The sequence below is a fragment of the Marmota flaviventris genome, chromosome 3 (assembly GCF_047511675.1).
Source record: "Marmota flaviventris isolate mMarFla1 chromosome 3, mMarFla1.hap1, whole genome shotgun sequence".
Lineage (NCBI taxonomy): Eukaryota > Metazoa > Chordata > Mammalia > Rodentia > Sciuridae > Marmota > Marmota flaviventris.
The window spans coordinates 56,577,449-56,592,723 of record NC_092500.1 but is presented as its reverse complement, the minus strand read 5'-3'; the positions used below and the strand labels follow the sequence as shown (position 1 = coordinate 56,592,723).

Here is a 15,275-nt window from a genome sequence, read left to right as displayed (position 1 = left end):
TGGCATGTAGTAGGCTTTCAATTGATATTTGTTGAACAAACACACAGATGAACTAATGACTAAAAATTGAGTCTGGTTGAAATAATCCAAGTTCTTCTGACTCTTACCCTGTCATCTGCCTTTTTTGCAAGGATCTTGATTTCTCTCTCTTTTTAAAAACTTTTTTAGTTGTAGTTGGACACAATATTTTTATTTATTTTTATATGGTGCTGAGGATCGAACCCAGTGCCTCACATGTGCAAGGCAGGCACTCTACCAATGAGCTACAGCCCCAGTCTGGATCTTAATTTCTCTATAAAGTCAGCTTCAAATGAGCTGAAACATCAAGTGAATATTTTCACTACTGCTTTCCTGCCATTGCTAATGCCCTTAGTGAATAAAACAACAGCAACAATAAAGAATGCTGCCTGCATAAAGGGTCTGTGTTCCAAAGCTTCCTAAGTAACTTATTCCCAAGGACCCAAGCTGAGGTGTAGACAGAGATGGTAAAAATGCCGCTTGTCCAAATCCATGCTGTGCTTTGTCATCTGTAATAACATATTGTTCAGAAGATCACAGTTTTAATGAAAACAGCTTGTTTAGCTTTTGTCCTTAAATGCTCTGACCTCTTGAACCTCTTGTCCTGCAGGCTGGATAAACATGAGTACAATGCCATCAAGCTTACTGTATTTCATTGCTTTACTCTCTCCTGGACCTTTATGCATTTCTCTCCTTGCCTATAGGCACAGAACAAAAACAAACAACAAACAAATAAAAAAGATTGTCAATTCTTGTACACCAACTACTACAATAACCTTTAGTTAACTAATTCTAGAAGTCTACAGTATGGATCCTCAGTTTTACCTCTTTACAGGATAACCTTCTATATAAATCTGTTCTTTGACATTAGGAGCTTCCATAGCACATTGGAAACTAGCTTTTAATGAGCTGCTTCAAAAATTGCAGAAATATGTTGATAATATTTTCCTAAGTAGATTACCTTCTTTAATTATCTCTCTATTTACAGGAGTACATAGAATTTGATCAGGTGTAAGCACACTGAGGAATGAGGAGGGATGAAGAGTAGTCTTTCGCACCACCTTTCAAGTTCATATGTGATGGAACTAGTATTTCAAAAAGTAATTCAATCTAAGCTATTTCTTAATCACTCATATTTGCTGTCACTGGCTACTTTAAGGGGGACTCTATGAGCATAGATGGAGCCAATTACAATAAGTTCATTTTTTCTTTCATCCACAAGCATGTTGGCTCAGTTCAGTGGAACTCCTCTTAGGATAGGTTTAGATTCACAGATCCAGTTATTTCCATCCCCTGTGAGGGATGCCTTAGAGCCAATTAAAGTCCTGAGATTCCTGCAAGTCACATAACACTGATTTATTTTGCAGGGTCCTTGGTAATGAATTTTACATAATGGGTTAAACTGATCATAGAAATTTTAAGTAGAATATGACTGGTCTTCAGAAAAAGGATCTTGTGTTTTGTTTTTTTTTTCTTGGGGGGGGGCGGTTCTGGGGATTGAACTCAGGGGCATTCAACCACTAAGCCATATCCCCAGCCCTGTTTTGTATTTTATTTAGAGATAGGGTCTCACTGATATGCTTAGCAACTTGCTTTTGCTGAGCCTGGGCTTTGTACTTGCAATCCTCCTGCCTCAGCCTCCCAAGCCACAGGGATTACAGGCTTGTGTCACTGAGTGTGCGGCGGATCTCGCTTTTTTGATACCCAAATTTCTTTATCTGATTTTACTTTATATTCTGTGAATACTGTACATCATTTATTGGAATAAAGTAAGTCTTTTAGACTAATAGCATTGAGTAGATCTAAATTTTATCATTAGCTATAGGCAATGTATCAAGTTTGATACATGAGTAACAAACTACATGTTAGGGCTATGATTTTATTTTTATATGCTTTCTAGTTTAAGTAATTAAATTTACATGAATTTCATTATCCTGGGGGATTGGAAGCAGTAAAATATTATTTAAAATGTAAATTTTTGTATATCCCAGCATGAAATTATTTACTTGGACTGAGGTTACTATGGTAGGCACTACAAGAAGTATAAATGGTCTCAAGATCTAGGATGGGAGAGGGACATAAATAATTTTAAATTAAGTATAGATGGTATAATATATTTAACTGAGAGTTTAGAGAAGTGATATTTTCCTTTCTCAGAAATTATTAAAAATTATCCCATTATTTTATTTTATATTACTTATTTGGAAGAATCGGCATGGGTTCATCATGTGACAATGTAGGAGGTTTCGGTAAATTGAGGGAAAGTAGGTTTCTAGGAAAAAATGTTCTGTACTAAAGTCTAGGAGCTGTGTATTCTACAGCTAAAATGAATTGCAATGAATATTAATATATTGAAGATGCTGATAAATTGTGAAATAAATGTACCATTCTCAAATCTACCTGGTCATTTCCATGTGCAATCCTTCATTCCTTGGGATAGGTGTTTCCCGATACAGTGCTATGCTACGTGATTTAAATAGAATGTAAGGAATTGTTAAAAATCGTTAGAATTAGAATATAATTTAAGACCCTAGTGTGTCATTGAAGATTTCTGAGTAGTAAAGTGACCCTTTCTGAGAAGTACTTTTGGGGGATTAATCCTGTCATACATTGGAGGCCAGATGTGTGAGGATATAGGAAGCAAGGATCAAAAATGGAAAGTGAGACTATTTCTTAGGGGACTATTACAGTTGTGTGAAAAATTATGAATCATGATGGCCTGAAGTGAATTGGAAAGAAAGATGCATTCACCAACTTTGAAAGAGGAATGACATAAAGAAGAAGAAAGGACTGTAATGTTTTAGAATTTGTTATTCTAATTAACAGACTGAATGGGATTTAGGTGTCCATTTAAAATGAGGTGTCCATTTGATAATGTCTAGAAAACAGTAATAAATGAAGATTTATAACTTAGGAAAAGGATTACTTCAGGTGAGCAAGAATTTGAATACAGCACAAGTAAAAATGGTAGCCAAATCTATAGAGGTAGGGGATATGGCAGAGAGTATGTAAAGAGAAAAGAGAAACAGTCAAAATATAAACTTTTTGAGGACCCATATATGTTGGCCCTGAAGAAGAAAAATTTCTCTGGGAGAAATAATGATGTAGTAAGACAGAAGCCAAAGACTGCAAAGTTTCAAGTAAAAGGTCTAGTTAAATACCATAGACAATTTTAATGAGGTGAGAACCAATGGCTTTGGTGAGTAGGAAGTCACAGGTCATATTCAGATTTATTCAGTCAGAAATTGCAAGAGAAATACCCATTGTAAGAATCTCACAATTTCTAGATATCCTTGTAGATCCTACAAGGAAATATTGCTTTTGTGGTAAGTTTTGAAATGAACATAAAAGAAATATAGAAGCAGCACAAGGGAAAAACAGGTCTAATAGAGGTTATTTTTCCTGCTTTTTGGGGGAGTGGATGGTGGTAGAGAGAAGAGGTTAAAGGAAATCAACAGAAAAGACCAATATATTACAAAAAAAAAGCGTCAAAATTATTGCCTCTACATTCTTTATAAAGTCAAAGACAGCTTCATTTAAAAAATCTTAAATAAATGTATTAGTATGAAAAAAAAAAAAAACTTAAAAAGCAGGGGAATGCCCTTTTCTCTAGCAGGAAGGAAAGGTTTTCTTGAAATGGAGGCAAAAGACAGGGATCTCCTTTCTGCTATTCTCAGATCTGACTGACATTCCAGCAAGCAAGGGCAGGAAGAAGGACAACCAGGTGCTGCTGTCTCATCTGCTGCAGTGCTCAGGTCAGACTGGACTGAACACGGTCAGCAAGCAAAAAGTCAGAAAAGCTTAGTGCTCTCTGGTGGAGCATGAAGGGGTGCCAAGGAAGCATTAGCAAAAGAAACAGCTGTTTATCCAAGCTGTAATGAAGTCAGAGGAAACACGAGTGAAGAGCCTGGAACACAATGGAACCCTCTCAGGCTGGTGAATCACTGGTTTGGGATGTTGGGTGGATACCAGGATATATGAGCAAAGGGCACAGAGGAATGGAAATTAAAGAACAAAATAATTAAAGCATAGAGAAATCAAATTAGGATCAATTTGATGCTTGGCATTGTTGATATCTATTCCTTCTGAGCTGTGAAGAAATCTGGAAGAGCCCAGCCCACAGCTCTCTAGGAGAAGGCAAAATGAGAAGAAAGATGGGCACTCTGCAAGGTCAAGGTTCGCAGTGATCACATCACTTCTGTTTTGGTGTGGTACAAATTGTCATCAATTCCTAGATCTCTGTGTTTATTTGATTATGTGTTTTTGTGGACTCACCATCTTGATGAGAGCAGTAAGGAGTAGGTAAAAGGAAAACAGAGTTTTTTTTGTTGTTGTTGTTGTTGTTTCTGATTTAGGGATGATGTGTCTTTCTGGTCATCTTCCAGAAGTGATAAATTGGATGAAATCAAATCAATATATTTATTTTTAGCACCCCCCCATAGCACTCATCTAGGCTACATTTAACTGGGTCTGTTTTGTTCCACTCAGCACCAACTCTATCATCAGTGCTCAGTGATTATTATAATAGCCTCAAATTCTAAATGCCAGATGTTGAAGTTGTGAATTCCATGGTGCTTCATTCAGAGTGGTAGTTCCTTTGAGAGGATCTTCATGGAGGATCTTGAGGATATCAGAACGTGTGATAAAAATGCTCCCTTTTATCCCCTTCTACTTTAGCATGGTTTGTTGCTCCATTTCAAAAAAAAAAAATGCTTATAATTAATAGTTCTACCAATGTTGGTATTATAAAATTTATATGTTTGACATCCTTTTCGAGGGTTTGTAAATAGTCAACTCTTATGCATTTTAGTGTATATTTAGTGACTATTTAAATGCTATCGAACATGGTATTTTTATCCAACAATGTTGATGAACATTATTCTCATTTGGAAGTTGTGTAGTGTAATTTTTTTTTTAATTTTAGGGTTAGAAGTTGGGAAGATATAAAGAAATAGATAAAGTATGCAGTTTGTGAGTTGAAATATTAGTTCTTCTGAATATTTTGAATATCTGATATTCATGGTGCTATTTTCATTCTGTCTTTGAAAAATGTCTTCATATGATTGATTTTCAACATTGAGCCAAATTGCCTCAGTTTTATGGGAACATATTCTTTTCAATAGCAACAAAATATTCTTCAATATTTTAATCTTAATAAAAGAAAACTATTCAATATATGCCAGATTCTCTGAGGATCTCCCATGGTAACTTTTATGGAAACGTAATTGTGATTTGGGAATGAAATACAATTTTCTAAAAACTCTTAAGGAACTAAGACTTCATCTTTAGGAGACTTTAGTATCAAATTTGTTAAGCATAATCTCTGTCTGCTTATTTAATGGAATTTCTTCAAGTGATTCTTTCAAAAGAGCTTTTGTCATTCAAGTCATAGTTTATAGAAACTTAGAAAAGTTGTCAAGTACTATCTATCTGTTAATTATTTATTTTTGAATGACAGTAGCATTTTTTCAAAAGAAATTTATGTTTCATGTGCAAAGAAAGTCTACTTTAGTTATAAAGGAAGAATAAGTTAAAGGAGTGGATTATTTTAGTGTCATAGAATCAAAGAATGGGAGCTCAAAGGGACCTTAGAGAACATTTAATCCTGTTCTTTCTTTATAAAATATGGAAACTAATATCCAATATAGTTGTTACTTGTGCAAATGGCTCAGACACTTTATTAACATTTATTGTGATATATATATATATATATATATATATATATATATATATATATATATATATATATACTAAACATTTTCATAATGTTTTATTTTTGTGCATGACATAAATCAAGTTGTCGGATATTGGAGTTATTTTAATCATTGTTGGTCATTTTACTTTTATAATAGTCACTGTTCTTACTATCTAGGCTGGGAGCACATTTTGTAGTATAATCCTCTTGAAAACATTTTTAAAAATTGGATTCTAGCTAATATGAGTAGTCATATCATCTGTTCTTTGTGAGATATGACTCTCTACATATACTCAATTATAGAAAATTTGAGTTTATCAGATCTGCATGAGTCCACACTATTGATCTCTTCTTCTGTCTTCCTCTCCCAACTAATTTTTTAAACTGACAGGATTTACTTGTTTCTGCATTTAATTCTATAAAAGATTTTTTTTTCCTACCATGCTCCCCCTCCCTACCCCACTATGAATTAGCTTCCTTATATCAGAGAAAACATTCGGCATTTGGTTTTGTAATGGTCATCATTATCCAATGTACATGTGTGAAGACACAAATTGGTGTGAATATACTTTGTATACAACCAGAGATATGAAAACTTGTGCCCTATATGTGTAATATGAATTGTAATGCATTCCGCTGTAATATATAAATTAAAAATAATAATAATAATAAAAAATTTAAAGATACTAATCTAATTTTAGTTAGAAAAGAATAAGTTCAAGAATTTCGTTATACTTCATAGTGATTGCAGTATATTGCACATTTGAAAAAAAGAATAGATTTTAAGTGGTCTTACCAAAGGGCTGGAGTAAGTATGTGAAGTAATGAATGGGCTAAGTAGCTTGATTTAGCTGTCCCCACAATGTATACATATACCAAAACATTATGCTGCTCAGCAAAAATATGTATGATTTTTACTTGCCAAAACTTATTAATAAAAAGCATGTAACTAAGAAAAATTAAACAGATGCTAAGGCCACACTCATTTTTTTAAAAATCATTCCTATGGCTCCATAACCTTACTTTTGATTTAATTTTTGCCTGAGACAGTGTCTTAACTTCAGAATCTTTTTATCAGGCTGAGGATTAAAAAAAAAAAAAAAAAATACAGGTACAGTAGTTCCCTCTGTTATCTACAGTTTTGCTTTCTGCTGTTTCAACTACCCACAACCAACTGTGGTCCAAAATTAAAAAAAAAAAATTAAAAAAGGAAAATTCTAGAAACAAACAATTAGTAAATTTTACATTACACACTTTTTCAGTGAGATGATAAAATCTCACACCTTTCAGTTCCACACTGTGGGGAAGGAATCATCCCTTTGTGCAGCCTGTCTGCACCATAGGTACTAGCTTCCTGCCAGTCATTAAGTAGCCACTAGCATTATCAGGTCCATTGTTGCAGTGCTGGTGTTTAAGTATTGCTTATTTTGTTGCTGAACAATAGCTCCAAAGCTTCAGAATAGTGATGCTGCTAACTTGAATTTGCCAGAAAGAAACTGTAAACTGCTTCCTTTAAATATAAAGGTGAAAGTTCTCAATAAGTAAGGGAAGAAGATCATGTCGTGAATGTTAAGAATATTCTCCTGTAGCCTACATTCATTCAAAAATGTTTCTTTGTATTCTTAGGAAATATAAATAGGAAAAATCTAGTATATAGAGAGTTTGATACTATTCAAGGTTTCAGTACTCCACTGGGAGGCTTGGAATATGTTCTCCAATGATAAGTGGGGCTACTGTAATTTTCAGTCTACAAGTCCTGTAATTCATGTTCCTTTCCACTTTTATCTTTGTTCACAAGCAGAAGGGATATGTTATGGATTTATAGTTTCTTATAGGAATTTATTAAATGTGACTAATTACAACCAACTCCTACTTCCAACATACTGTCTCTATACCTCTTTTCCCAGAGCCCCAAATATCTTGGGTGCATTTTCTGCCTTTCAGATATTGCAGGCAAATTTTACTGAATATTTTACCTCTGCTTAACATAAGTTGCCATGTTTCTAAACTCATTATTTTACCTTATAATAACTATATTAGAATCAGCTGTAGACTAACTTATTTCTCAAGGCAGATATAAAAACCAAAGTTAGGGCAAAAAAGTAAATGTGTAATATTAAAATAGTATAATGGTACTCTAATATACCAAATTAGTATAATTAAGGAGACATTTTTTCTACAATCTCACCCAAACACCATAGACTATGTATTTTATTTTTATGCATTTTTATCACATAGGTAGAATTTTCCTCTGATACTGGTTTATATCACCATTTTTTTCTGAACATTATATAATAAATGCCATATAATTTTTATAGTTATTGATTAGTGTATATAAAAAAATCTATCAAGTGGATGACCATATATTTTTAGCTCCTTTAAAGAGGTGGGAATTTAGATCATCTTTAGTTTCCTCCTATATACTGTAAGTATGATCATTCGAAGGGGGTGGGGGCAGAGACCATGGAGTCATAAGACTATAGTTGACAAAATGTTAAGTGACAAGGAGCTGTGTCATAATTAGAACAAAATATATTCAGGATTCTAAAGCAAGCTATGGTTCACAGGGGACTGGGAATCAATAGACTAGTGAAGCTCATCTTGGTGAAATGGAAGATCATGTCCCTCCATGCCTCTGGCCAGGTTGACCCACCAGGCTGTGATACTATTAATTCTGCTCCAGAGCTAAAAGTAGTCTATTTTATAGAAACTTCTAGGAAATCCTAGCATATTTATTAATCTTATCATTAGGATCAAGAGATGGTATGGATTTTTTTTTTAATGATTTGATTTTTTTTCAAACAGGCATTTTAATAGAAAAATCAGAAACATATTTTCTGACTATGTAATCTCCCTAGAAATATTCAGGAATTTATTTTAAGTCTCCTTCCCTAGGGCCATGAATGATCTAATCCTTTCAAAACACCAGAAAATCTTTGAAGACTAGATACAAAATAGAGGATTCAAAATCTCTTAAATATAATTTCACTTTTTTTCTAGGTATACCAGAGAATATCACTAAATATGAAACATTAGAGAGATGTTATAAATGACTTTCCAGTTATGATCCAAGGAATTTTAAGCATTTTAAGAAGAACCTCAGGGACTATTTCAGAGGGAGTCAAGGATAGCTGATAGGTGGAAATCCAGGCTCTGTGATACCCCATGGCCTTAAACCACAGAATCTGGTTTGTGTACTAGGATTCTGAGTAAGACTTGATTCTTGAAAGAATTTTGTGGATTTTAAAACTGTGGTGGTGATAGCGGAGGCATAGAACAAAAACACATTGTTTACATCCACTCTCATCGTGGAACCATCTACAGTGTTCTTAAGTCCTGCTTGATCAGGAGAAGGAAAAACTGCCAAGAAGCCAATAGCTAAAACTCTCAGATGAATGCACCTACTATGTTGTGGGGAAAAAGTAAAATAAGCTGTAGATCCTAACCTCAAGAATCAGAGCTCCAAGCAAATATGTTAGGTCTGTTATAATAAAAGTATGTGCCAGGAGTTAGGATTGTGGTCAAAGTCATACTTCTTGCATGAGAGAGGTGATACTTGTACCTCAATTTTTTTAAAATTTTTTATTGTTGGTTGTTCAAAACATTACATAGTTCTTGACATATCATATTTCACACTTTGATTCAAGTGGGTTATGAACTCCCATTTTTACCCGTATACAGATTGCTGTACCTCAAATTTTTAACAGGAGTGAGTCACATGGAATGGTGAAGGACACTTCAATTGGAGGTAGTAGCAGTTATGATATGAGGTTATGGAACATCATGATGACTTAAGGACTGCAAATAGCTTATTACAATTATTATAACAAATATTTGCAGGTAGATGTGTTACAAGATCCCAGACCGTGATTTTCAAACATTAGTGTGGATGAGAATCACCTGGAAGACTGGTAAAACATTTATGAGCCTCACTCCCAGAGTTTCTCATTCTGTAGGTCTAGGGGTGGGGATGCCCCAGAAGTTGCATTTCTAACAAGTTTCCAGGTAAATCTTGTGATGCTGGGGAACAAAGCATTCAATCCTTCCATGTAAGGGAGGGAGGGAATGATATTTTTCTCTCCTTTCTTTCTGAGTTATTAGCTGGAACCCCTGTAACTAAAGACAGAATAACAGGAGAAAAAGAAACAGAAGTTGAGTAATGTCTAGCTCACATGTACACAGGTAACACTTGGAAAGTGAGTAAATCTCAAGGAGTTGACTTTGAATTTAGGCTTAAATACCATTGTTTACCAAAATAAAGAACTCTTCTGGGAAGGACAATGAGTAGTGATGCTCAGAAGAGGTGGGAGAACAAAGATAAGGCTTCTGATGCAGACTTAAGTCCTATGTTCTCCACTGAAGAGCCTCTGGTGATGTAGTCCTCCTCCTTTCTGTACAGGGAAACACCACCTTTACAAATGGTGATTACCTTTGTAGATATAAATTTCTCTTATGACAGGATAAGTTTCAAAGTTTCCACTGTGTCTGCTATTTCTCAAAATAAATATACTCAAAATAATCCTTATGACAAAAAAGGCATATTTTGATGTAGCATATTCTGGTCTTCTATCTTTGTGGTTTCAGATAGCATTTTCTGGTCTATTACAACCAGTAGCAAATGCCTATAAGCAAGGTCTGATTTTTTTTCTTTTCTAAGTATGATGTAAACCTACTATCAGGAGAAAAGCATTAAGAAAAAAATATGAAAATTTGACTTGTATTATAAATAGAAGTACTTGCAAGAACAATTTAACATATTAGAAAACATGTGTGCATACTGTTTTGTATTTTAGCATTTATCTGAAATTTTTAATAGAAAAATAAGATGTATTCATTTTACAATATTTAAACATTCCAAAAATGCACAAATCATACATAGCAACTTTTCAAAGCTACTTGCTATTAGTAGTTTTTAATGCATGTTCTGAATAAATTATATTCTTTTGTGAGTGTATATATATATATGTATATATATATTTATATTTATATTCTTGTGTGTGTATTTATACACACACACACACACACACACACACACACACACACTGCAAAAGTGAGGGGAAATCTCATCCTACTCCTTCCAAAGTTTTACTGGAATGAACTGACAACAGACAGATTAATAGGAGAAAAAGACTTACAAAATTATTTCACATGAACAGTGGGAAATTCCAGGAGTGTGATTATCCTCCATATTAGTAAGGTGTGGACACTTAGGTATCTATCTCATAGACAGGGACATGTAGGGGAATGTTGCATTCTTTTTGAGAGGTAGTAAATGGTTATTAGGAAAGAGGAATGTTAGGGAGACAGATTAGCTTTTAAATGATTCTTTTAGAAATTTGAATGAACCCCCAAAATAGACATCTTGTGACAAAACTCTATCTAGGTATAAATTCCTCAGTGGTCTTTTCTGTCATTAATAATTAGATACTAGGGAGAAAGAAGAAGATAATTGTGTTCTCTTTGGCAAGTCCAGTTTCAAGGCCAATAAGACAATGTCAGAACACAGTTTTCCTCATGCCTTTGGAAAATAGAGGATCAAGAGAAAAAATAGCCAGTGGTGGAAGAGTGGAGGTCAGAAAGATATTGATCCTCCAGCTCAGCATGTCAAAGCACTACATTTTGGGATGTTCAGATATGCTTCATTCCTATTGCATTTGTGTCAAATAGTACTTTGTTGTGAATGTACAATGATTTCCCCATTTGCTGGTGACTTTCTCTGGACGTTCTGTATGTCTTGCTATGCTTAAGCAATTGTGCCTGGAAGAAAATCCTTACAGTGCAATTGATTGTTCATGACTTTTAAAAATGATATACCGCCACTATTGTTCTAGTCTCCCAGGGTAGTTTGTAACAAATTACTATAAACTTGGTAGCTTAGACTAATAGAAATTTACTCTTAAATTTCTGAAGATCCAGGTGCAGGAGGAAACTTCTTAAGGAGTCTTTGTGGGAGACTGCTCCACTGCCTCTTTAACATCTGATGTCAGTAGTTGTTCTTGGTATTTGGGGGCTTGTGGTCACCTCTCTTCCTATTCTGCCTCCATCTACATATCAACACATTTTTTTCCTGTCATCTTTAATATCTGTCACTCTCAACTCTCTGCTATTCTCAGTTGTAAGAGTACATGTGTTTGAATTTAGTGCCCACCTAAATAATCCAATATGTCTCTCTGTCAAAATCCTTAACTTAATCATATTTTTTTTACCATATAAAGTAAGATTAAAGGTTATCAGTATTTGGATATGGACATGGTCACCATTCAGCTTGCTCTACTCGTTTTTACACAGTTCTAAAATTAAAATATTAGAAAATATGGGAATTGTTTTCATGAAAGTTTCAGCTCCAATTCTTCATAGATAATCACATGCTGGTTCACATTATTTTTCCGAATTGGCCAATTCTAAAATAATGTTAGTGAGCATGATCCTTATTATCAATTAGAATTCTCGGAGTCATTTTAACTACAGCAGTAGTTTACATCTAAAAATAGGTTTTGTATTAACGACATTGTGTGGACCATGCTCAATGGATGTCTTTCTTGCCTGGATGTCAAAGTAAATCAGTCCAACAGACTGAAAAGATGGTTTACTTTGAACAATAAAATAGTCTCCCAGGACTAGATTCCAATTTTAATTCAATTACATGTTAGAAAAGAAAAGATTTGGTTCAATTTAATTCCTGTTATAAAATTGGGCAAGTTGTCTCCTAAACTTAAACACCATGCATTAGTTTGACATTACTAGATTCTTTTGTGTAAGAAAAGAAAGTAAAAAGATCAGTCTATTATTCTTTAAAAACATATTAATTTGTTCAGGTACAAAATGGGACACTGTTTAGGTCAGATGTGAAAGAAGACATGTGCTTTAAAGTAGAGCATCCAGATGAATTTATGGTGAAGTCAATAGTCTCCTAGCTCATATTGATTTAATCTGGTACTTAGTTTGCTGAGTACATTATTTCTAGGCAGTATATTGAAAGATAAACTTCTGGACAGTGTAGGCTATTGATAAGGTTTCCAAGAACTGACACATGCTTGTTTAGGTTTTGGAAATTGAAGAAAGGATTATTCACAAGGTTTACAGAGGAATATTTCAATATTCTGTGCAACTGAATGAGTCTTGAGTAAAACTAGAGTCTAGCATTGCTAATAGTTTTATTACTTTTGGATCCTGCATCTTTTTCCATAAATTGATCAACTTAACTTATCAACCCATATTAATTACAGAAGACAAGGAAAAGTTTTTGGGCCTTAGTATGTGTTTTATCATATAAGTTGTTGAAAATCACTTGAAATACTCATTTTTTTTCATTAGCTTTCAAGCCTTTCTTTTGTTAATGGTAGCAATACATTGTAGATTCAAAACGATAATAGAATGCACTGATAAATATAAATAAGCTAGAAAAATGTTGAATTTTCAAATTACTTTGAAGGATAGTTCTAGTTTTTGAATTCCAAAAAGTAAGTATATTGATTCTGATGGAAATGATAGCTAAAGCATATGTAATAATTGAATTTGAAAATTCATTATAGTAATGAAACTGAAGAAGTGTAATTGTGTGGAGAAGAAGCAGCCTCCAAGTTGGTGTGTTAAAGTAGATTCAGCCTCAGTGACCCTAATAAAAAGATAGTAGTCATGGTACCAATTTGGTTACCTACTGAACAATACACTTGGAAAAAATCCTTTTGCACCTCTGATCCTTTATGCCTTCATCTATGAAATGGGATTCAAAATAGCAGTTTTTCTGAATCTGTGGAATTATCAAATATCAATAACATTTTAGACAAAAATTGAAAGATGTAAAGCATTATTTTTCTTGCATCCTGTGATAAGTAAGGTTCATCACAAAAACGTCTCATATAAGGGGGACAGCTAAATTAGCACTTACTACATCTCATCTGCTAGGTATAATAATTAACATTGATTTTGTAGTTGGAAATAAGCCTTATGCCTACTTGGATTTTAGGAAGCTATCCTTAAAAGAGTTATTTTCTCAGATTAAAAAATGTCATTCCTTTGCTAAAAAGTTGATATTCTACTGGATTTTTAGTTAGATGCAGAGATTCTAAAACACTACCTTTCCTATTTTAATAATGTTCTATTTTAAACACATGGATATCAACTACTCATTCATTGCATGAGTAGTTGATATCCATGTGTTTAAAATAGACCATGATAGTTTAGGATACGTAGTAAAAGAGATGTAACATAAATTAACCTAAGTGTAACTACCAAGCAGGATACTTCTGGCTCATTGCCCCATTTGTTGAAAAGAACCTAGGGTATGGGTTGGTCTTTCTGGAAGAAAATGGTCTCGTTAAGGCAGAGTGAAATTTCATAGAAATGATGAGAATGTAGAATTTGAACTTATTAAGAGCTCTTTGTTCTGGTTCCTAAAATCGTGTGTAAATTGAGTGTAATAAAACATAGACTGAAGGGTGAGGGCCGGGTTTTCAGATGTGCCTCCCACTTTTCCTTGAGGCTTTTCCCTGAACTCAGAGAAGTTCTCTCTCCAGAGGAAATGAATAGAAAACACATTTGTTCAAAACATAAAGGTCTCCCACATTTGCATGGTACTTGAGGGTGGGATGAGGCTGCATTCTTGAATTAACAGTGCCCCCCTTAAAAAAGCTGCAGAGGCTCCCAAGTTCCTAGTGTGACTGGAGCTGCTCTGATCAAAGCTGTCTTCAATGCGGTTCCTGTCAGATTCTAAGATTTTATATGTGACTTTCAAATTCCTTTACTCATCTTTTTCTAACCGCCACTGTCAGTTTCCACCAACTTAGCATTTAGATAACATTTTCTCCATCCTCTAATATAACCTCCCTTCACCTGGTGACTGTTGTCTTCATTCAGGACTTTAGAACATGTGGCTCTGGGTGCCAGGCATGTGACTGTTTATTTAATTGAAAGAACTGACTCCTTCCTAGCTTTAATCCAGTCATATGAAATTTTGGCCCAAACAATATTACCTCTTAGTATCTAAAGGTCTACAAATTCAGCATCATATTGAGAAAATGATGAAATAAACATATTTGATATGTTATAGACTCAGCATATTCGTCTGTCACACAAACCTGATTAAGAAGTTTTAATTCTGAAACATAAGGTCCATGAAATAATTTTTGTTTTTTTACTGCCCATTTTATCTCATTACTAACACATGTATACATTATCAATCCTATTTTTAATAATGTTCTTTTAAACTTTGTATTTCCATTGTTATTGGGTATTTATTTAGTTGAATTTTAGAGCAATCTGTTCAATACCTTAATGGGTCTAAAGAATTATTTGAATGAAAATTAATGCCAATCAATTTTCTTTCTCATAATGAAGATATACAATATACTCATGTACACATGTATGTATACATGTTTGTATAAATATATATATATATATATGTCATATATATATATATATATATATATATATATATATATATATATATCTGATTCTTCTTTACCTTGTAGTTTTTCACTCATGCACACATTTTCTCATCAAATCAATCTCTCTTTCTCTCTCTCTCTCTCTCAGAAAGAGTCAGTTTTTTCTATATATATAT

General features: G+C 33.8%; 1 protein-coding gene across 5 annotated transcripts in view; it reads left to right on the top strand.

The window, feature by feature from the left end:
* The window catches only part of Slc16a7 (solute carrier family 16 member 7), a 170,114-nt gene that overhangs the window by 73,962 nt on the left and 80,877 nt on the right, over positions 1-15,275 (top strand). The gene's annotated exons all lie outside the window — the stretch shown is intronic.